This window comes from Ranitomeya variabilis, chromosome 6, assembly GCF_051348905.1.
Source record: "Ranitomeya variabilis isolate aRanVar5 chromosome 6, aRanVar5.hap1, whole genome shotgun sequence".
NCBI classification, from domain to species: Eukaryota; Metazoa; Chordata; class Amphibia; order Anura; family Dendrobatidae; genus Ranitomeya; species Ranitomeya variabilis.
This window is the reverse complement of record NC_135237.1, coordinates 280,136,285-280,160,106: the sequence shown is the minus strand read 5'-3', so window position 1 is coordinate 280,160,106 and position 23,822 is coordinate 280,136,285.

Below are 23,822 nucleotides of genomic sequence, written 5' to 3'. Positions count from 1 at the left end.
ATGAACTAAGTAGAGCTGGGACCACAGTCTCAAACATTACCGCTAGTAACACACTACACCGTCATGGTTTAAAATTTTGCATGGCACGCAAGGTCCTCCTGCTCATGCCGGAACATGGCCAGGCCCTTTTGAAGTTCGTCAATGACCATCTGGGAGAATGGGAGAAGGTCGTGTGGTCAGATGAGACCAAAAGAAAACTTTTTGGTATCAACTCCACTGTTGCGTTATTATGTACCCTAAGATGTTACCAATAAAAACCCTAACTTATCCTGCACCATACCAGCCTCCATTCAGGTCCATCATCTGTCACTGAATTTCCACATTATTGGTAGAACAAAGATTATGGAAAGGGACACAACTCCCACCTCTTCAAATAAAATTCTGTGAAATCTGCACTTCCAAATCCAAATGCCCCCTCGTTTTGAGCCCCACCATGCCTAAACCTCAGTAACCGTATATGTTTGGCATTATTATAGAAGGGAGAGCCCAAATAACAATTATGGGTGCTTGTCTCCAGAAGCACAAGCTGGTTACAATGTGTGGAAGTGCTACAATATACACTGTAGGGTTGGGGTAACAATGTATGGCCACTAAATTGACATATTTGCAATTCTCCAAAAAAAAGCCTGGCGTGGATGTTAAAAAATAGATGCTGCAACCATAGATTAATTAATTGAGAGGTGGTATTTCTATAATGGGGTCACTTTTTTTCTGCTTATCTGACACCTTATGCACTCTGCAAAAGACTTCCACAAAATATTCTAGGGCTCCATAAGCCCAATAGCGCTCCTGCCTTCTCAGCCCTGATGCATGGCCAAACAGTAGTTTCTCATGACATATGGGGCATCACCGCATTCTGGAGAAATTGTGCAAAAAACTGTGGGATTTTTCCTATTACCTCTCATGTAAATTATAAAATTGGTGAATAAACAGTATTTTAGTGGAAATAATGGTTAGAGAAAAAAAAAAAAAAAAATTCCTTTCTTGGCGCTTCCGGAAGACAAGGATGATTTGAAGGTTGAGATAATTTGCTCAATACCAAATTTATTAGGACACTTTAATAAGAACAATGCGTTTCAGCCCACAACGGCCTTCATCAGGTATTATATGTGCTTTTAAAAATGTTTTAAAAGAATGTTATCTTTATAGACTGGTGACTCCTAATACATAGCAGGGGTGTGCCTGAATTAATTGGGATTAAAGGCCCCGTCTCACATAGCGAGATCGCTAGCGAGATCGCTGCTGAGTCACAAGTTTTGTGACGCAACAGCGACCTCCATAGCGATCTCGCTATGTGTGACACGTACCAGCGATCAGGCCCCTGCTGCGAGATCGCTGGTCGTGTCGGAATGGCCTGGACCTTTTTTTGGTCGTTGAGGCCCCGCTGACATCGCTGAATCGGTGTGTGTGACACCGATCCAGCGATGTCTTCACTGGTAACCAGGGTAAACATCGGGTTACTAAGCGCAGGGCCGCGCTTAGTAACCCGATGTTTACCCTGGTTACCAGCGTAAATGTAAAAAAAAAAAAACAATACATACTCGCCTTCTGATGTCCGTCAGGTCCCTTGCCGTCTGCTTCCTGCTCTCACTGACTGCCGGCCGTACAGTCAGAAGTGAGAGCACAGCAGTGACGTCACCGCTGCGCTCTGCTCTCAGTGTACGGCGGCTCAGTCAGAGCAGGAAGCAGACGGCAAGGGACCTGGACACCGAAAGGCGAGTATGTACTGTTTGTTTTTTTTGGTAACCAGGGTAAACATCGGGTTACTAAGCGCGGCCCTGCGCTTAGTAACCCGATGTTTACCCTGGTTACCCGGGTGCTGCAGGGGGACTTCGGCATCGTTGAAGACAGTTTCAACGATGCCGAACTCGTTCCCCTGATCGTTGGTCGCTGGGGAGAGCGGTCTGTGTGACAGCTCCCCAGCGACCACACAGCGACTTACCAACGATCACGGCCAGGTCATATCGCTGGTCGTGATCGTTGGTAAATCGCTAAGTGAGACGGGGCCTTTACACTCCACGCCAAGTGAGTCAGTGTGATCTTCAACCAATCCTGGTGTATCAAATGTTATAATGGTATAATATATATATATAATAACCATCTATATATATATATATATATATATATATATATATATATATATATATATATACATATACACATACACATACACATACATATACACATATATATTTTTGTCAAAATTTTGGATTGTTCTACATATTTTGACAAAAAAGTTCTTGGATAAAAAATACCCGAAAAAACTCATAGCAGAAGCTTATGAAACAAACTTGAAAAAAACTCAAAAGGAGTGTCTGTACAAGAAACTCATAAACAATAAACAACCTTCTAGTTCAAACATCGAACAAATGAAGACGTGCAAAAACAAAAATGAAAACACTATAGAAAAAAATACTAGATGGGAATACAATTTCATCACAGCTTTTAATCAGGGGAGCGTGCAAGTAAGACAGATTTTAAATAAATATTGGTACATCCTAAGAAAGGATTCTTTTTTAAAACAATGGTTACCTAAGTATCCCGGTATTACATTTCGGAGGGGAGTTACAATTAAAAACATCATTGCTCCTAGTAATTTGGGGAAACCCCTTTCCTCTTTAAATACTAAAGGGACTCCTATACAAAATCCTTTTGGAGTTTTCAAATGTGGATCTAAAAAGTGTCACTGCTGCAACATCATCAGTCATAAACAAAACTATATTATATCTAGCAGTACAGGAGAAACCATAAATATAAATCAACATCTTACTTGTGATAGTGACTATGTCATTTATGTGATCACTTGTGCTTGTGGCCTTCAATACGTGGGTCGCACCACACAGACAGTGCGATTGCGTATGAATGGCCACAGGCACAACACCAAAAAAGGTTTTTTAAAACATAGTCTGTCCAGACACCTTCTGGTCAAACATCACCAAAAATTTGACATAAAGGTAACCCCTGTGGAGAAAATACCACAGAATGAAATCAACAGAATCCAGAAATTAAATAGAAAGGAGTCCTATTGGATTTTCCGATTGAAAACCTTATATCCCGATGGCCTCAATGAAACAGTGGAAAATGTATAGAGATTCACAATGGAGAGGGAGAAGAGGTAAATGAAAGATGAAGGGGAAAAGGGAGAGAGGAAGGGAGAAAAAGGAGGAAAGACAAAAAAAAAAGTGTATATATATATATACGTATGTATGTATGTGCGTATAAGTATTGTGCATATTTTTTCCCTTCTGAATTCTGCCAAAATGCTATTTAATTGTTTTACAAATGTGTGGAAAGGATCACAGGATCCACTGTGTAATTTTGCAGTTTATAATATGTTTTGCATATTTATTAATTAATCCATTCATTCATTTTATTACATTTATTTATTTTCATTTATTTATTTATTTATTTATTTATTTTTTTATTTTTTTTTTCTACTTATCTAACTTTTAAATTTTGCTAAGATGATATGTAATTTAATAGTTTTTTAAATACTTTTTAAAAGGATTTACAGTGCAACCTTACAATTTATAGTATGTCTTGTATGTTTGTTTGTATATATATATATATATATATATATATATATATATATATATATATATATATATGTGTATATGTATGTGTATGTGTATGTGTATATGTATATATATATATATATATATATATATAGATGGTTATTATATATATATATTTTTTTTTATTATACCATTATAACATTTGATACACCAGGATTGGTTGAAGATCACACTGACTCACTTGGCGTGGAGTGTTCATCCCAATTAATTCAGGCACACCCCTGCTATGTATTAGGAGTCACCAGTCTATAAAGATAACATTCTTTTAAAACATTTTTAAAAGCACATATAATACCTGATGAAGGCCGTTGTGGGCTGAAACGCATTGTTCTTATTAAAGTGTCCTAATAAATTTGGTATTGAGCAAATTATCTCAACCTTCAAATCATCCTTGTCTTCCGGAAGCGCCAAGAAAGGAAATTTTTTTTTTCTTTTTTCTAACCATTGTATTCACATGCAATCCTTGGATCAAGGCTGGCATAGTTCCTGCAATAGTGCTGCATGCCGGAATATTATAAGGCGTGGATCCATCATACGGATCAATTGAATATACATACAAGACATCCAAAGGGTGAGTGCAACAATATATATTTCTTGCTGTGAATATACATCTACACTTAGACTCTGCGCCCCTTGTCTCTCCTTTTATATCTCCTTTCGATATCCTTGTTAGTGGAAATAATGTAATTTTTAGTTTTCACATTTTATAAAAGTTTTGTGATTTACCTGTAGGTTAAAAATGCTCAGTACACCCCTAGATGAATTCTATGAGGGGTCTATTTTGCAAAATGGGGTCACTTGTGAGTTGCTTCTGCTGTTTTTGGCATGTTAATGGGCTCTACAAATGCGACACGGCATCCACAATCTATTCCAGATAAATTTACACTCCAAAAATCAAATAGCACTGTTACCTTTCTGAGGCCTGCCTTGTGCTCAAACAGCAGTTTTTGATCACATATATAGTATCTTTGTGCTCGTAAGAAATTGTGTAATAAATTTTGGGGTCCATTTTCTTCTATTATCCATTATGAAAATTACAAATTTGGGGCTAAAACAACATTTTACCAGAAAATACATACCGTATATACTCGAGTATAAGCCGACCTGAGTATAAGCCGAGACCCCTAATTTTACCACAAAAAACTGGGAAAACTTAATGACTCGAGTATAAGCCTAGGGTGGAAAATGCAGCAGCTACCGGTAAATGTAAAAAATAAAAATAGATACCAATAAAAGTAAAATTAATTGAGATATCGGCAAGTGTTTTTGAATATCCATATTGAATCAGGAGCCCCATATAATGCTCCATACAGTTCATGATGGGCCCCATAAGATGCTACATACAAAATGCGCCCCATATAATGCTCCATAAAGTTTATGATGGGGCCGATAAGATGCTCCATATTAAAATATGCCCCATATAGTGCTGCCCAAATGTTGATTATGACCCCATAAGATGCTCCATACAGACATTTGCCCCATATAATGCTGCACAAATGCTGATTATGGCCCCATAAGATGCTCCATACAGACATTTGCCCCATATAATGTTGCACAAATGCTGATTATGGCTCCATAGATGCTCCAAACAGACATTTGCCCCATATATTGCTGCACAAATGCTGAATATGGCCCCATAAGATGCTCCATAGACACATTTGCCCCGTATAATACTCCACAAATGCTGATTATGGCCCTATAAGATGCTCCATAGACTATTATGCCCAATATAATGCTCCACAAATGCTGATTATGGCCCCATAAGATGCTCCATACAGACATTTGCCCCATATAATGTTGCACAAATGCTGATTATGGCCCCATAAGATGCTCCATACAGACATTTGCCCCATATAATGCCGCACAAATGCTGAATATGGCCCCATAAGATGCTCCATAGACACATTTGCCCCATATAATGCTCCACAAATGTTGATTATGGCCCCATAAGATGCTCCATAGAGACATTTGCCCCATATAATGCTGCACAAATGTTGATTATGGCCCCATAAGATGCTCCATACAGACATTTGCCCCATATAATGTTGCACAAATGCTGATTATAGCTCCATAAGATGCTCCATATAGACATTTGCCCCATATAATTCTGCACAAATGCTGAATATGGCCCCATAAGATGCTCCATAGACACATTTGCCCCGTATAATACTCCACAAATGCTGATTATGACCCCATAAGATGCTCCATAGACTATTATGCTCCATATAATGCTCCACAAATGCTGATTATGGCCCCATAAGATGCTCCATACAGACATTTGCCCCATATAATGCTGCACAAATGCTGATTATGGCCCCATAAGATGCTCCATAGACACATTTGCCCTGTATAATGCTCCACAAATGCTGATTATGGCCCCATAAGATGCTGCATAGACACATTTGCCCCATATAATGCTCCACAAATGCTGATTATGGCCCCATAAGATGCTCTACAGACACATTTGCCCCGTATAATACTCCACAAATGCTGATTATGGCCCTAAGATGCTCCATAGACTATTATGCCCCATATGCTGTTGCTGCAATAAAAAAAAAAAATAATGACATACTCACCCCTCATTGCTTAGGCCCCCGGCACTTGCTATAGTCACCTTTCCCCGTTCCACCGCCGGGCGCCGCTGTGTCTTCCCCATCATCCGCACTGAAGCTCATGCAGAGGGCATGCACTAACCACGTCATCTCGCCCTCTGACCTGAGCATCACACACAGATGATGCGGAAGACGGCGCCCGGCGGTGGAACAAGGGCAGGTGAATATCTCCTTGCTCCCCCTCCCCATTATACTCACTTGCTCACGGTCCCTGGCAGCTTCTCTGATGGACTCTCCGGGCATGGCAGCTTTTCCAGCTTTGAGCGGTCACTGGTACCGCTCATTACAGTAATCAATATGCGGCTCCACCCCTATGGGAGTGGAGTCGCGTCCATATTCATTACTATAATGAGCGGTACCATGTGACCGCTCAAAGCTGGAAGAGCTGCCGCCCCCAGAGACCATCGGAGATGCAGGGACCTCGCCAGGAGCAGGGGAGTATGTCACAGCCGCCGCTCCCCCTCCCCCACGACCCCCTGGGACAATGACTCGAGTATAAGCCGAGAGGGGCACTTTCAGCCTAAAAAAATGGGCTGAAAATCTCGGCTTATACTCGAGTATATACAGTATTTTTAATTTTCCCATACATATTTTAAAAAGTTCTGTGAAGCATTTGCGGGTTCAACAAGCTCAATACACCCCTAGATAAATTCCTTTATGGGTCTAGTTTTCAAAATGTGGTCACTTGTTGGGGTTTCTGCTGTTGTGGTACCTAAGGGGCTCAGAAAATGAGACATTGGCAATCTATTCCAGCCAAATTTGCATTCCAATTACCAATTTCGCTTGTTTTCTTCTGAGCCCTGCTGTGTATTCAAAGAGAACTTTGTGACTACATGTGGTGTATTGCCATGCTCAAAAGAAAGTGAGTAACAAACTCTGCAGTTCACTTTTTCATGTTACATTTGGTCATATTCGGAGTTGAAATGTTTATTTTTTCCTATAATATTTGACAATTTGTAAGTGCATTATTACGGTTCATGACTTCCTTCTCAGCAGCATTACAGGGATTTTAGATTAATCTTAAAATACTTATTTACATTAAAGTAATGTAATTTTTTAAATCTTTTCAGCTATGTTACTAAAACAAGAGGTCAGCATCTATTTTGTATTATATTGCTAAAATCTATTTTGTTACAATATATTCAAATATTAATATGTTATGAAATAGATTTAATATTAAGACAATTTCATTTTAATGCAAAAGAATGAAAATTACCCTATGATGTGTTATATTTCAGTAGCATGTAAATGTTTAGGCACCCTTTGTCAAAATAACTGTTATCTTGACCAGTTAGGCAAGTTAAAGACGAAACAATCTCTAAGAGGCCTCAAGAAAAAAATGACACAATTCCTTTGTGTTTTTGGCTATATATATATATATATATATATATATATATATATATATATATATATACTGTATATATATATATATATATATATATATATATATATATATATATATATATATATATACATATATATATATATATATATATATATATATATATATATATATATATACACTCACCGGCCACTTTATTAGGTACACCTGTCCAACTTCTTGTTAACACTTAATTTCTAATCAGCCAATCACATGGCGGCAACTCAGTGCATTTAGGCATGTAGACATGGTCAAGACAATCTCCTGCAGTTCAAACCAAGCATCAGTATGGGGAAGAAAGGTGATTTGAGTGCCTTTGAACGTGGCATGGTTGTTGGTGCCAGAAGGGCTGGTCTGAGTATTTCAGAAACTGCTGATCTACTGGGATTTTCACGCACAACCATCTCTAGGGTTTACAGAGAATGGTCCGAAAAAGAAAAAAAATCCAGTGAGCGGCAGTTCTGTGGGCGGAAATGCCTTGTTGATGCCAGAGGTCAGAGGAGAATGGGCAGACTGGTTCGAGCTGATAGAAAGGCAACAGTGACTCAAATCGCCACCCGTTACAACCAAGGTAGGCCTAAGAGCATCTCTGAACGCACAGTGCGTCGAACTTTGAGGCAGATGGGCTACAGCAGCAGAAGACCACACCGGGTACCACTCCTTTCAGCTAAGAACAGGAAACTGAGGCTACAATTTGTACAAGCTCATCGAAATTGGACAGTAGAAGATTGGAAAAACGTTGCTTGGTCTGATGAGTCTCGATTTCTGCTGCGACATTCGGATGGTAGGGTCAGAATTTGGCGTAAACAACATGAAAGCATGGATCCATCCTGCCTTGTATGGAGCATCTTTGGGATGTGCAGCCGACAAATCTGCGGCAACTGTGTGATGCCATCATGTCAATATGGACCAAAATCTCTGAGGAATGCTTCCAGCACCTTGTTGAATCTATGCCACGAAGAATTGAGGCAGTTCTGAAGGCAAAAGGGGGTCCAACCCGTTACTAGCATGGTGTACCTAATAAAGTGGCCGGTGAGTGTATATATATATATAATATATATATATATATATATATATATATATATATATAGTGAAATAAATAATTATTTGATCCCTTGCTGATTTTGTAAGTTTGCCCGAATTTTAAGGGTAGGGTAGGTTAATTTTAACATTGAGATATAGAATATCAGAAATAAAGTCCAGAAAATCACATTGTACCGTATATACTCGAGTATAAGCCGACCCGAGTATAAGCCGACCCCCCTAATTTTGCCACAAAAAACGGGGAAAACTTAATGACTCGAGTATAAGCCTAGGGTGAAAAATGCAGCAGCTACCGGTAAATTTCAAAAGTAAAAATAGATACCAATAAAAGTAAAATTAATTGAGACATCAGTAGTTTAAGTGTTTTTGAATATCCATATTGAATCAGGAGCCCCATATAATGCTCCATAAAGTTTGATGGGCCCCATTAGGTGCTCCATATTAAAATATGCCCCATATAATCCTGCATAAAGGGTAATAAGGGCCCCATAAGATGCTCCATAGAGATATTTGCCTTATATAGTGCTACACAAGCGTTATGGCCCCATACAGATGCTCCGTGCAGTCACTTGCCCCATATAGTGCTGCACAAGTGTTATGGCCCCATAAGATGCTCCGCACAGCCACTAGCTCCTTATAGTGTTGCACAAGCGTTATGGCCCCATACAGATGCTCCGCACAGCCACTTGCCCCTTATAGTGCTGCACAAGTGTTATGGCCCCATACAGATGCTCTGCATAGCTACTTGCCCCTTATAGTGCTGCACAAGTGTTATGGCCCCATACAGATGCTCCGCACAGCTACTTGCCCCTTATAGTGCTGCACAAGTGTTATGGCCCCGTAAGATGCTCCGCACAGCCACTTGCCCCTTATAGTGCTGCACAAGTGTTATGGCCCCATACAGATGCTCCGCACAGCCACTTGCCCCATTTGCTTTTGCTGCCATAAAAAATAAAAAAATCACATACTCACCTCTCTGTCGCTCAGGACCCCGGCACTTTTACCTGCTCCTCGTGTGGCTCCGTCTTCGGCACTGACGTTCAGCAGAGGGCGCGCACTGACTACGTCACCGTGCCCTCTGACCTGAGCGTCACTGCCAAAGGACGATGAAGACAGAGCCGCACTGGAACGAGGAGGGGTAAATATCGCGCTGCGCTCCCCCTCCCCTTATATTTACCTGCTCCTGGTGCTGTGCAGTCCCTGCTTCTTCCCCAGCGCTGCATCTTCTTCCTGTATTGAGCGGTCACCGTTACCGCTCATACATTAATGAATATGCGGCTCCACCTCTATGGGAGGTGGAGCTGCATATTCATTTCTGTAATGTGCGGTACCATGTGACCGCTCAGTACAGGAAGAAGCTGCAGCGCTGGAAGAAGCAGGGACGTTCAGGGACCGCACCGGGAGAGGTTAAGTATAATTACACAGCCCCCGCCCCCCCTCACCTGCCGACCCCCGGGTATGACTTGAGTATAAGCCGAGAGGGGGACTTTCAGCCCCAAAAAATGGGCTGAAAATCTCGGCTTATACTCGAGTATATACGGTATATATTATATCAAATTATTTGCATTTTTCCATGAGAAATAAGTATTTGATCCATCCCCTACCAACCATTAAGAGTTCTGGTTCCTACAGACCAGTTCCTAATCAACTTGTTACCTGCATTAAATACCTTACATAGTCACCTTTATAAAAGACACCTGTTCACAGACTCAGTTAATCAGCCTGACTCTAAAGGTACCTTCACACGAAACGACATCGCTAGCGATCCGTGACGTTGCAGCGTCCTGGCTAGCGATATCGTTTCGTTTGACACGCAGCAGCGATCAGGATCCTGCTGTGATGTCGCTGGTCGCTGAGTAAAGTCCAGAACTTTATTTGGTCGTCCGATCGCTGCGTATCGTTGTGTTTGAAAGCAAAAGCAACGATACCCAGCGATGTTTTACACTGGTAACCAGGGTAAACATCGGGTTACCAAGCGCAGGGCCGCGCTTAGTAACCCGATGTTTACCCTGGTTACCAGCGTAAAAGTAAAAAAAACAAACAGCACATACTTACATGCGTCCCCCAGCGTCTGCTTCCTGACCCTTACTGAGCGCCGCCCGAAAGTGAAAGTGAAAGCACAGCGGTGATGTCACCGCTGTGCTGTTAGGGCCAGAGCTCAGTCAGTGTCAGGAAGCAGACGCTGGGGGACGCATGTAAGTATGTGCTGTTTGTTTTTTTTACTTTTACGCTGGTAACCAGGGTAAACATCGGGTTACTAAGCGCGGCCGTGCGCTTAGCAACCCGATGTTTACCCTGGTTACCCGGGGACCTCGGCATCGTTGGTCGCTGGAGAGCGGTCTGAGTGACAGCTCTCCAGCGATCAAACAGCGACGCTGCAGCGATCAGCATCGTTGTCGCTATCGCTGCAGCGTCGCTTCGTGTGAAGGTACCTTTACCTCTACAACATGGGCAAGACCAAAGAGCTTTATAATGATGTCAGGGACAAGATCATAGACCTACACAAAGCTGGAATGGGCTACAAAACCATAAGTAAGACACTGGGTGAGAAGGAGACAATTGTTGGTGCAATAGTAAGAAAATGGAAGAAATACATAATGACTGTCAATTGACATCAATCTGGGGCACCATGCAAAATCTCACCTTGTGGGGTATCCTTGATCATGAGGAAGGTAAGAGATCAGCCTAAAACTACACGGGGGGATCTTGTTAATGATCTCAAGGCAGCAAGGACCAGTCACCAAGAAAAGCATTGGTAACACATTACACCGTAAAGGTTTAAAGTCCTGCAGTGCCTGTAAGGTCCCCCTGCTCAAGAAAGCACATGTACAGGCCCGTCTGAAGTTTGCCAATGAACACCTGGATGACTCTGTGAGTGATTGGGAGCAGATGCTGTGGTCAGAGGAGAAAAAAAGTGAGGTATTTGGCATTAACTCGCCATTTTAGAGGAAGATAAATGCTGCCTATGACCCAATGAACACTGTCACCACTGTCAAACATTGAGGTGGAAATATTATGTTTTGGAGGTGTTTCTCTGCTAAGGGCACAGAACTACTTCACTTTTACTTTACCGCATCAATGTGAGCATGGATGGAGCCATGTGCCATAAAATCCTGAGTGACAACCTCCTTCCCTCCGCCAGGACATTGAAAATGAGTCGTGGCTGGGTCTTCCAGCAAGACAATGGCCCAAAACATACAACCAAGGCAACATAGGAGTGGCTCAAGAAGAAGCACATTAAGGTCATGGAGTTGAAGCTCTGAGTTGCCAAGCTACAGCCTCAAAATCTTAGGCTATGTGCACACGTATTTTTTAGGTCTGCGTATTTTTCCTCAGCGGATTTGAGAAATCCCCAGGTAAAAGGCACTGCGGATTTAGTTTTACCTGTGGATTTACTGCGGATTTACCGCAGATTTTGTGCGGATTGCACCTGCGGTTTTACACCTGCGGATTCCTATAGAGGAGCAGGTGTAAACCGCTGCGAAATCCGCACAAAGAATTAACATGCTGCGGAATGTAAACCGAAGCGTTTCCGCTCGTTTTTATCCGCAGCATGGGCACAGCAGTTTCTGTTTTCCTTAGGTTTACATGGTACTGTAAACTCATGGAAAACTGCTGCGGACCCGCAGCTGCAGATCCGCTGCGGATCCGCAGCAAAATCTGCAACGTGTGCACATAGCCTAAATGATTTAGAGATGATCTACAAAAAGGAGTGGACCAAAATTGCTCCTGACATGTGCACAAACCTCATCATCAACTACAAAAAAGTCTGACTGCTGTGCTTGCCAACAAGGGTTTTGCCACCAAGTATTAAGTCTTGTTTGCCAGAGGGATCAAATACTTATTTCTCACTGCAAAACGCAAATAAAGGTATACAATCTATACAATGTGATTTTGTGGATTGTATGTTTGATATTCTATCTCTCAATGTTAAAATTAACCTACACTTAAAATTATAGACTGTTCATATCTTTGTCATTTGGCATACTTACAAAATCAGCTATGGATCAAATAATTATTTCCTTTAATGTAGGGTCAAGTATAACCCCTTCGCGTGGCAACCCTTTTTCGCTTTTTTGTTTCTGTTTTCCACTCCTCTTCTCCCCTGAGCCATAACTCTTTTATTTTTCTGTCAATATGGCAATATGAGGGCTTGTTTTCAGTAGGATAATATGTACTTTTGAACAACTCCATTGGTTTTACGAATACCGTGTGCTGGAAAATGGGAGAAAATTCCAAGTGCGGTGAAATTGCAAAAAAATGCAATTCCACAATTATTTTTTGGATTTCTTTTACCATGTTCACCAAACGTTAAAACTGTCCTGCCATTATGATTCTCCAGGTCATTATGAGTTCATAGACACCAATCATGTCTAGGTTCTCTTTTATTTAAGTGGTGAAAAAAATTCAAACTTTAGTAAAGAAAAATTGTGTCATTTTCCGAAATCCGTCTCCATATTTCGTGATCTGGGGCTGGGTTTATTTTTTGGGTGCCGAGTTTATATTTGTAATGATACCATTTTGATATGGATACAATCTTTTGATCACAAGTAATTCTGGCGTTTTGACTTTTTTTCTCGCTATGCTGTTTTACCAATAGGATTAATACTTTTTATATCTTGATAGATTGGGCGATTCTAAAAGCGGCGAAACCAAAGATGTGTATATTTGATTTTTGTTAATTGTTTTTTTTTTTTAATGGGGTGAAAAGTGGGTGATTTAAACTTTTATACTTTTATATATATATATATTTTTTTTAATTTTTGAAAACTTTTTTTACTTATCACTTGCTTCAATTGTCTCCATGGGAGACTAGAAGCTGCAGTTGTCTGATCAGTTCTGCTACATACAGGCGATGATCAGATCGCCTGTGTGTAGCAGAAATGCCTACATGCTATGAGCGCCGACCACCGAGTGGTGCTCACAGCAATCCGGCAATGATAACCATAGAGATCTGCCTCAGACCTCTGGATGTCATGCCGACCCATCGGTGACCCGCAATCACGTGACGGGGTCACGATGGACAAGATGTCCAACCCGCTTCCAGTAAACGGTGGGCTAAATGCCTCTGTCAGAAATTGACAACAGCATGTAACAGGTTAACAGCCGCGAGTAAATCGCGATTCCACCTGTTGCTGTTAGAGGTACATTCCACCCACTGCTGTGTAAAACAACTGACATGTGTCGGGAAAGATGTGAGTTCACCGCCAGAGTCCATATCAAAGAGAGAGACAGGACTTGCACAGTACATGTAAGACGCAGATGATAAATGATTAAAACCAGTGCAAAATAGATTTATCAGCAAAATGTATAAACTTTATGTTGTTTGCAATAAATAAATCAAAGGTAACAATTTAAATACCAGAACTGAACTAATATAACAAGTGGCTTCTTCACGTTCAACACAAAATATCACTTTTAATGACTGCTACAGTCTCAGAATTATTCATCACATTCATGACAAATGTGTTTAGTACTTTGGCACCACACTCTGCAGGAGGTAATTGTTATATATTATACTTTTGAATTGTGTTCTTACTATTGGGACTGGGATTTCTTTTGACAGTCGGCATGTTGTTATATTAATGCCTTGGTTGTAATTATAATGCTCTCAGTGTGAAAAATAAGATAATCTTGTAGTTATGCTACCTTTTAATGACTAACAAAAATAAAAAAAATGCACAATTTGTGCACAACTTTGTGCATGTATTTGTGTTTCATCAGAAACTTTGCTATACCATGGCTGAGGAAGGGACCTAAGAAGTCTCGAAATCTGGCTTTGTAACATTTTTTTTAAATTTTTGTTAGCTATTAAAAGGTATCATAATTACAAGATTCTTGTTTTTCATACTGAGAGCATTATTTTTTCAATTGGCTAACACGGTACCAAACCCCCTTTTTATGTAATTATAGTGGTACATTATTAACTTGAATCCACATATAGTTACAATTTCCCTATTTAGCATCTAAACAATGCATCTACTGTATTTATGTTATTAAACATATGGTAGTTTTCATATTAGACTGTTTCACCTGTCGTGTCTGTATTCCATCATACATGTGCACTGTTTCTTGATTGATGTAATCCCATCTCCTTACAATATACAGTATGTTTAATCTTTATGCTTACATTCTGCTACACGTTTTGTGTGCCTTATGGTGCCAATTTCCGCTTTCCCACTTTTTAACCAGTATATTTTTTACATTTTGTATCATGTAGTATTTCATAAAGATTTACATTTTAACTTCTGTCATGGTTCTTTGTGTATAATTCTTTCTTATAGGATAATGTCTTCAGTACTTAGTAGAGCACCCAACAGTATGTAATGAAGTGTTGCAGTCATAAGCAGACACCGGCTTCTGGCAGGGTTCCCAAGAACTCTTAGCCTTTACCTTCATCAGCAGTAGATCCAGTTCACTAATATTCTTGGGTTGCTATGAGAAGTCCAAGCAGTTGGGAAAAAAAGCATTCTGGGCTGTCAGCATTTTAATTGACAGCCCTGCTGCTCAATCTGGCCTAGCCTACTGCCCTTCCCCCGGGGTGAACACGTCTTCAATCCATATCTCGTCCATGCAAAATGTAACAAATAGACATCTTTGGTTTACTGTTTTCCAGTGCCCTCCTCACATTCTTCACCTCTACACATACCACATAATACTATAATCAGTAGCCTAGAGAACCCACACTATTACAGTGCACTCTGTCCCTGAAAACGGTCCTGCTTCTGCTGTACGCCCTCATAGTAATAATGGTCCCCTGTGCCTGCTTACACTTACACAGCACCATATAGAAATAATGTCCCCTATGCTGCCTGATAATTATCCCTCTTGTGCCTCCTGTAATAATATGTCCAAGACCCTTTATAATAATGACCCTGTAGACCCTCTGGTTGCTTATAATAACAATAATACCCCTGTGCTTCTCTATAATGATAATGGTCACCCATTGCACCTCCTTGTTAGGATGCCCCAAAGTTTCGCACACAGTATAATAGTCTTCTATAGGCCCCCATTGCATGGTATGTTTCCAGCAAAGCACTTCCCTATACATAGTATGATGGCCTCCCACAAAAACGCTATGTACTATATAATACCAGCACAGCCCCCCTGCCTATGCGCAATATGATGGAGTCCCACAGGCCTCTTATGCATAGTATGATTCCAGAATATCCCCCTTCTTCTTATGCACAGTATGATGGTCCCCCGCAGAACCACTATATACAGTATGATGCCAGCACAGCCCCCTGCCTGTACATGGTATGATAGCCTTATAAAGGTTCCCTATGCATAATTTAATGCTAGAACAGTCCCCTCCTTCTTATACACTGAAGGATAACCTCCCACAAGTCCCCTATGTAGAGTATGATGACAACACAGTTCCCCTCTCACAGTATTGTTGTTCTCACACAGGCCCCTTATGCACAGTTTGATGTTGGTTCAGCCCTCTCTCTACACACAGTATGATGGCTTCAAGCAGGCCCACTATACACAAATACAGTATGATGTCAACAAAGGTCCCAATTCCCATGCCCCTTGATAATAATGATTTTATAATAATCATACTTACCAAATCCTGTCTGTCCACTAAAGCTTTTCTCCTCTTCTATCTCACTTGTGGGATTGACCATTGGACATCTGGTAGCGTGATGACATCACTTCATTGCACCACCCAACGTCCCCTGCGTAGAAGACCAACAAGCTTCTTAACTGATGGAGATAGGATTTGGTGGTTCTTTTTTCCTGCTCCAGTTATTAACAGTATCAGCATCATGAGAATACGAGTTAATAGTTTTGCAGGCAGATGCAGACCACGACCAGATCGGCCCTTTTGGCATTTTGCAGATTTCACCGCTGTCCAGTTGACCCTGCCTGAACTATTTGTTCATCTCTACTCTTTGTGTAGGTTGCTGCTGTATGATAGATTGTTGTATACTACACCTGTACCAAAATAGTAAGGTGAACCAAACAAAACCATAAATTGTCTATTGCCTACAGACCTAACCAATGTTTTAATGTTCCTGTGATTAAATAACCATTTAACTATAATTTAAAAAGTATTTTGAGTGAACTGATGAGGTCACTAAATAGGGAGATGTATGCCAGTAAAGATACTTTTAGGCTCTTGCAGGATAAATACAACTATGATTGTTCCTTATGAAATGGTGAGAACGCCTTAACTTTAATTGCTCAATGGCAATGAAAAATAATTTTGTTAGGACATTTTCTATATTGAATATATATATATAGAACACATTTGTTTAATTGAATTCTAAACATTTATGTGATTTCATAAGATCTACCATGCCGGTTTACATCCACTATTGTAATTTCAGTAATCCTCGACAAAAAAGGATAACAGTATTTTAATTTATAGTTTTCATTGTGTCAGTCACAGAATTCATCACATTCTTTGACCTGACACCAGCTTAATAAACAATATATTATACTTTAAGTGACCTATAGAGAGGTTTTGTCCCAAGTGGCTTTCTTGCGCAAGCCTAAGTACTATATTTCAAAATGCCATCTATAGCTGAAAAGCAATTTATATTTCACTGATGCAATTTTAAACTCTGCCCTTCAGATAAAAAAACAAAATAAAATACAAAGAACTGAAATATTAGCACCACATTTGTATCATCCATTTAATATCTAATCAAATGTAAATGCACTTTTTTTAAGTGTTTCATCCTGATAATGTCCTATATTCTTTCTTGTCACACTCATAAGTGTTCAACAAAAGGAGAAATGCAAGCCTGATAGTAGAGTTACTTTGCACACCAGTAAGCAAATAGGCACCACCAACCAAATAGGCACCAACGCACTCCCAGAATTTAAATTAGGGAAAGGCTCATCCCTGTGGGAGTTCCTCTGCCATCGTATTGTCTCTTATCATAGTTATCATAATCCTCACTTTCTTTAGATTAAAACCATGTAAAAATGTTGCTAAATTTTGGTCAATTTCTAATTGCTTCTTCATAAACTAAATCTTCACTATACAAATTGCCATTTAGCAGCAAAAATCATGGGGGGAGGTTACACCATTAAAACTTAGAAATACAAAATGTATCAATAGCCACATCTATAATGAGAGGAATTACAATTGATTTATGATTTGTAGGAAAGGGATTTCTTGTGAATGATGTGGATCAATAAGATCAGGACAGCAGGGTAAGCAGGACTGTAGACAAACAAGTAGAGCAAGTAGTACAGGTGAAGCAGAGCCAGATGTGCAGAAAAAGTACACATGGGAGCAGTAATTTTACAAAAGCAACCATTAACTCATAGGAATGCAGTCCAGTATCTTCCAGATCAATGGTTAATAGCAGTGATGTAACAGAGAAATAAATGCAAACTGGGGACACATTTGAAAAGATACGTTACCTTGATTGAAAAGGCCAGGACTGAGAATAGCAGCAAGGAGTAGTTACAGCTTTGTTTCAAATCTTATGTACTCTTCTGAATTTTTGATAATTCTGCATAAATTTGATACAGATACATAAGTCTTAAAAGTAGATAAAGGGAAGCACATAACTCAAGTAAAAATAGCAGTTTGTCATTTCTTTTCCAAAGAGGGATATTATCTAATATCATATGTCTGTTAGTGGCAAAAGTATGTGAATATTTTGAAATAGCAGATAACTTAAAGGGAAATTAGTGTTTGAGATCATTGAGATAAAAAATAGGCATGCGTAAACAATCTGTTTATTTACCCACTTAGTTACCACTGATATGCCTTTTAATGGCAGCAGTTATGGCTGCTTTTTAACAGCACTGAGAAATAAAGGTATAGCACCCCTCAGAGTCAGAAAATCTATGGGGTCTCAGCTAGTGGGAGCTGAGACTTTGGAGAACATGATCAGGGCCCTGATCCCCTGTCACATGATCGCCATTATTCAATGAATAACAGCGATCACAAAAAAAGTCTGATTTACAATTCATTTCTCTCTCCTCTGATATGATCTAGCATATGAGGGAAGAGAGAAATTGGGTCCCCTCGGCCCCCCGATACCTCCACCATCTCTGCACCTTCCTGCTCTATCCCCCAGCTCTCTATGTCATCTCCCTGGCATGCGCCTGCCAATATTTGCCTGATGGTACTTGGCAACAATAGGGAATTTTTCCTATTGGTTCCTTTTGATCACTGTGATAGACCCTATCACAGTGATCAAAATAAAATATATCAAATCAAATCCCACTTTGTCACCCCTTATGTTAAATAAAAATGATAAAATACATTTTTTTTAATTTTGTCCATTCTTTGCAAATAGGTTTGGGGTTATGGTTTGGGTTGTGGTTATTGTTGGGATTAGAGTTAAGATTGGCATTAGGGTTACTCTAGAGTTGCGCTAGGGTTGGAGTTAGGGTTGGAGTTAGATTTGGGTTTTTTCAAAACTAAAAAAATGATGACGATATGATGGCTAGTGTTGAGCACAAGTGCTTGCTACACCAGTTTGAATCGGGTGCTTGTGTATGCATGGAGTATCGCGGATTTCCACATTTTTGCAGGGCAGGTACTCGAGTACCTGCAATATTTGGTGCATACCCGAGCACCCGATGCAAACTGAAGTAGAGAGAACTTGCGCTCAGCACTAATGGTGACATATTCAAGATGACAACCTAATGTTATCAAATTGTATGTCGTACCTGTGAGTTTAAAATTCTCACTATACCCCTGGGTAAAATCCTTGATGGGTGTGGTTTACAAAATGGGGTCACTTGTGGGGGTTTCCACTGTTTAGGCACATCAGGGGCTCTCTAAACGCAACATGGCGTCCCCTCTTGATTCCAATTTTGAGTTCAAGAAGTCAAACGGTGCTCTTTCCCTTCCGATTCCTGCCGTGTGTCCAAACAGTGGATTTCCCCCACATATGGGGTATCAGTGCACTGAGGAGAAATTGCAAAAAAATTGTGTGGTCCATTTTCTCTTGTTACCTTTGTGAAAATAAAAAAGTTTGGGTCTAAAGTATTTTTTTTGTGAAAAAAGTTAAATGTTAATTTTGTCCTTCCACATTGCTTCAGTTTTCATGAAGCTACTGAAGGGTTAATAAACTTCTTGAATGTGGTTTTTAGCACATTGAGGGGGTTCAGATGTTAGAATGGTGTCACTTTTGAGTATTTTCTGTCATATAGGCCTCTCAAAGTCACTTCAAATGTGATGTGGTCCTTAACCCCTTCACCCCCAAGGGTGGTTTGCACGTTAATGACCGGGCCAATTTTTACAATTCTGACCACTGTCCCTTTATGAGGTTATAACTCTGGAACGCTTCAACGGATCTTGGCGATTCTGACATTGTTTTCTCATGACATATTGTACTTCATGATAGTTGTAAAATTTCTTCGATATAACTTGCGTTTATTTGTGAAAAAAACAAATATTTGGCGAAAATTTTGAAAATTTCGCAATTTTCCAACTTTGAATTTTTATGCCCTTAAATCACAGACATATGTCACGCAAAATACTTAATAAGTAACATTTCCCACATGTCTACTTTACATCAGCACAATTTTGGAACAAAAATTTTTTTTGTGACGGAGTTATAAGGGTTAAAAGTTGACCAGCAATTTCTCATTTTTACAACACCCTTTTTTTTTAGGGACCACATCTCATTTGAAGTCATTTTGAGGGGTCTATATGATAGAAAATACCCAAGTGTGATACCACTCTAAAAAATGCACCCCTCAAGGTACTCAAAACCACATTCAAGAAGTTTATTAACCCTTCAGGTGTTTCACAGAAATTTTTGGAATGTTTAAATAAAAATAAACATTTAACTTTTTTTCACACAAAATTTATTTCAGCTCCAATTTGTTTTATTTTACCAAGGGTAACAGGAGAAAATAGACCCCAAAATTTGTTGTACAATTTATCCTGAGTACGCTGATACCCGATATGTGGGGGTAAACCACTGTTTGGGCGCATGGCAGAGCTCGGAAGGAAAGGAGCGCCATTTGACTTTTCAATGCAAAATTGACTGGAATTGAGATGGGACGCCATGTTGCATTTGGAGAGCCCCTGATGTGCCTAAACATTGAAACCCCCCACAAGTGACACCATTTTGGAAAGTAGACCCCCTAAGGATCTTATCTAGATGTGTGGTGAGCACTTTGACCCAACAAGTGCTTCACAGAAGTTTATAATGCAGAGCCATAAAAATAAAAAATCATATTTTTTCACAAAAATGATCTTTTCGCCCCCAATTTTTTATTTTCCCAAGGGTAAGAGAAGAAATTGGACCCCAAAAATTGTTGTGGGTGTAAACCATTGTTTGGGCGCAGGGCAGAGCTCGGAAGGGAAGGAGCGCCATTTGACTTTTCAATGCAAAATTGACTGGAATTGAGATGGGGCGCCATGTTGCGTTTGGAGAGCCCCTGATGTGCCTAAACATTGAAACCCCCCACAAGTGACACCATTTTGGAAAGTAGACCCCCTAAGGATCTTATCTAGATGTGTGGTGAGCACTTTGACCCAACAAGTGCTTCACAGAAGTTTATAATGCAGAGCCGTAAAAATAAAAAATCATATTTTTTCACAAAAATTATCTTTTCGCCCCCATTTTTTTATTTCCCCAAGGGTAAGAGAAGAAATTAGACCACAATAGTTGTTGTGCAATTTGTCCTGAGTACGACGATACCCCATATGTGGGGGTAAACTACTGTTTGGGCGCATAGCAGAGCTCGGAAGGGAAGGAGCGCTATTTTACTTTTCAATGCAAAATTGACTGGAATTAAGATGGGATGCCATGTTGCGTTTGGAGAGCCCCTGATGTGCCTAAACATTAAAAAAACCCACAAGTGACACCATTTTGGAAAGTAGACCCCCTAAGGAACTTATCTAGATGTGTTTTGATAGCTTTGAACCCCCAAGTGTTTCACTACAGTTTATAACGCAGAGCCGTGAAAATAAAAATTCTATTTTTTTTCACAAAAATGATTTTTAGCCCCCAGTTTTGTATTTTCGCAAGGGTATCAGGATAAATTTGACCCCAAACGTTGTTGTCCAATTTGTCCTGAGTACGCTGATACCCCATATGTGGGGGGGAACCACTGTTTGGGCGCATGACAGAGCTCGGAAGGGAAGGAGCGCCATTTGGAATGCAGACTTAAATGGATTGGTCTGCAGGCGTCACGTTGCATTTGCAGAGCCCCTGATGTACCCAAACAGCACAAACCCCCCACAAATGACCCCATATTGGAAACTAGACCCCCCAAGGAACTTATCTAGATGTGTTGTGAGAACTTTGAACCCCCAAGTGTTTCACTACAGTTTACAACGCAGAGCCGTGAAAATAAAAAATATTTTTTTTCCCACAAAACTTATTTTTTGGCCCCCAGTTTTGTATTTTCCCAAGGGTAGCAGGATAAATTGGACCCCAAAAGATGATGTCCAATTTGTCCTGAGTACGCTGATACCCCATATGTTGGGGTAAACCCCTGTTTGGGCACACGGGAGAGCTCTGAAGGGAAGGAGCACTGTTTTCCTTTTTCAACGCAGAATTGGCTGGAATTCAGATCGGATGCCATGTCCCGTTTGGAGAGCCCCTGAAGTGCCTAAACAGTGGAAACCCCCCAATTATAACTGAAACCCTAATCCAAACACACCCCTTACCCTAATCCCAACAGTAACCCTAACCACACCTCTAACCCAGACACACCCAACCCTATTCCCAACCGTAAATGTAATCCAAACCCTAACCCTATCTTTAGCCCCAACCCTAACTGTAGCCCTAACCCTAGCCCCAACCCTAGCCCTAACCCTAGCAATAACCCTAGCCCTATCACTAGCCCTAACACTAGCCCTAACACTAGCCCTAACCCTAGCCCTAACCCTAGCCCTAACCCTAGCCCCAACCCTAGCCCTAACCCTAGCCCTAACCCTAGCCCTAACCCTAACCCTAGCCCCAACCCTAGCCCTAACCCTAGCCCTAACCCTATCCCCAACCCTAGCCCTAACCCTAGCCCTAACCCTTGCCCTAACCCTAACCCTAGCCCTAACTCTAGTCCTAACTCTAGCCCTAACCCTAACCCTAACCCTAATGGGAAAATGGAAATAAATACATTTTTTAATTTTTTTATTTTTCCCTAACTAAGGGGGTGATGAAGGGGGGTTTGATTTACTTTTATAGCGGGTTATTTAGCGGATTTTATGATTGGCAGCTGTCACACACTGAAAGACGCTTTTCATTGCAAAAAATATTTTTTGTGTTACCACATTTTGAGAGCTGTAATTTTTCCATATTTGAGTCCACAGAGTCATGTGAGATCTTGTTTTTTGCGGGACGAGTTGACGTTTTTATTGGTAACATTTTCGGACACGTGACATTTTTTGATCGCTTTTTATTCCGATTTTTGTGAGGCAGAGTGATCAAAAACCAGCTATTCATGAATTTCTTTTGGGGGAGGCGTTTATACCGTTCCGCGTTTGGTAAAATTGATAAAGCAGTTTTATTCGTCGGGTCAGTACGATTACAGCGATATCTCATTTATATCATTTTTTTTATGTTTTGGCGCTTTTATACGATAAAAACTATTTTATAGAAAAAATATTTATTATTTTGGTATCGCTTTATTCTCAGGACTATAACTTTTTTATTTTTTTGCTGATGATGCTGTATGGCAGCTCGTTTTTTGCGGGACAAGATGACGTTTTCAACGGTACCATGGTTATTTATATCAGTCTTTTTGATCGCGTGTTATTCCACTTTTTGTTCGGCGGTATGATAATAAAGCGTTGTTTTTTGCCTCGTTTTTTTTTTTTTTTCTTACGGTGTTTACTGAAGGGGTTAACTAGTGGGGCAGTTTTATAGGTTGGGTCGTTACGGACGCGGCGATACTAAATATGTGTACTTTTATTGTTTTTTATTTTATTTAGCTAAAGAAATGTATTTATGGGAATAATATATATATATATTTTCTTTATTTAGGATATTTTTTTTATTTTTTTTTTACACACATGTGGGGAATTTTTTTTTAACTTTTTTAGTTTGTCCCAGGGGGGGACATCACAGATCATTGATCTGGCAGTGTGCACAGCACTCTGCCAGATCTACGATCTGCTGTGCAGGGCTGCAGGCTTACCAAGTGTCTGCTCTGAGCAGGCACTCGGTAAGCCACCTCCCTCCCTGCAGGACCCGGATGCCGCGGCCATCTTGGATCCGGGACCTGCGGCGAGGAGGGAGGTAGGAGACCCTCGGAGCAACGTGATCACATCGC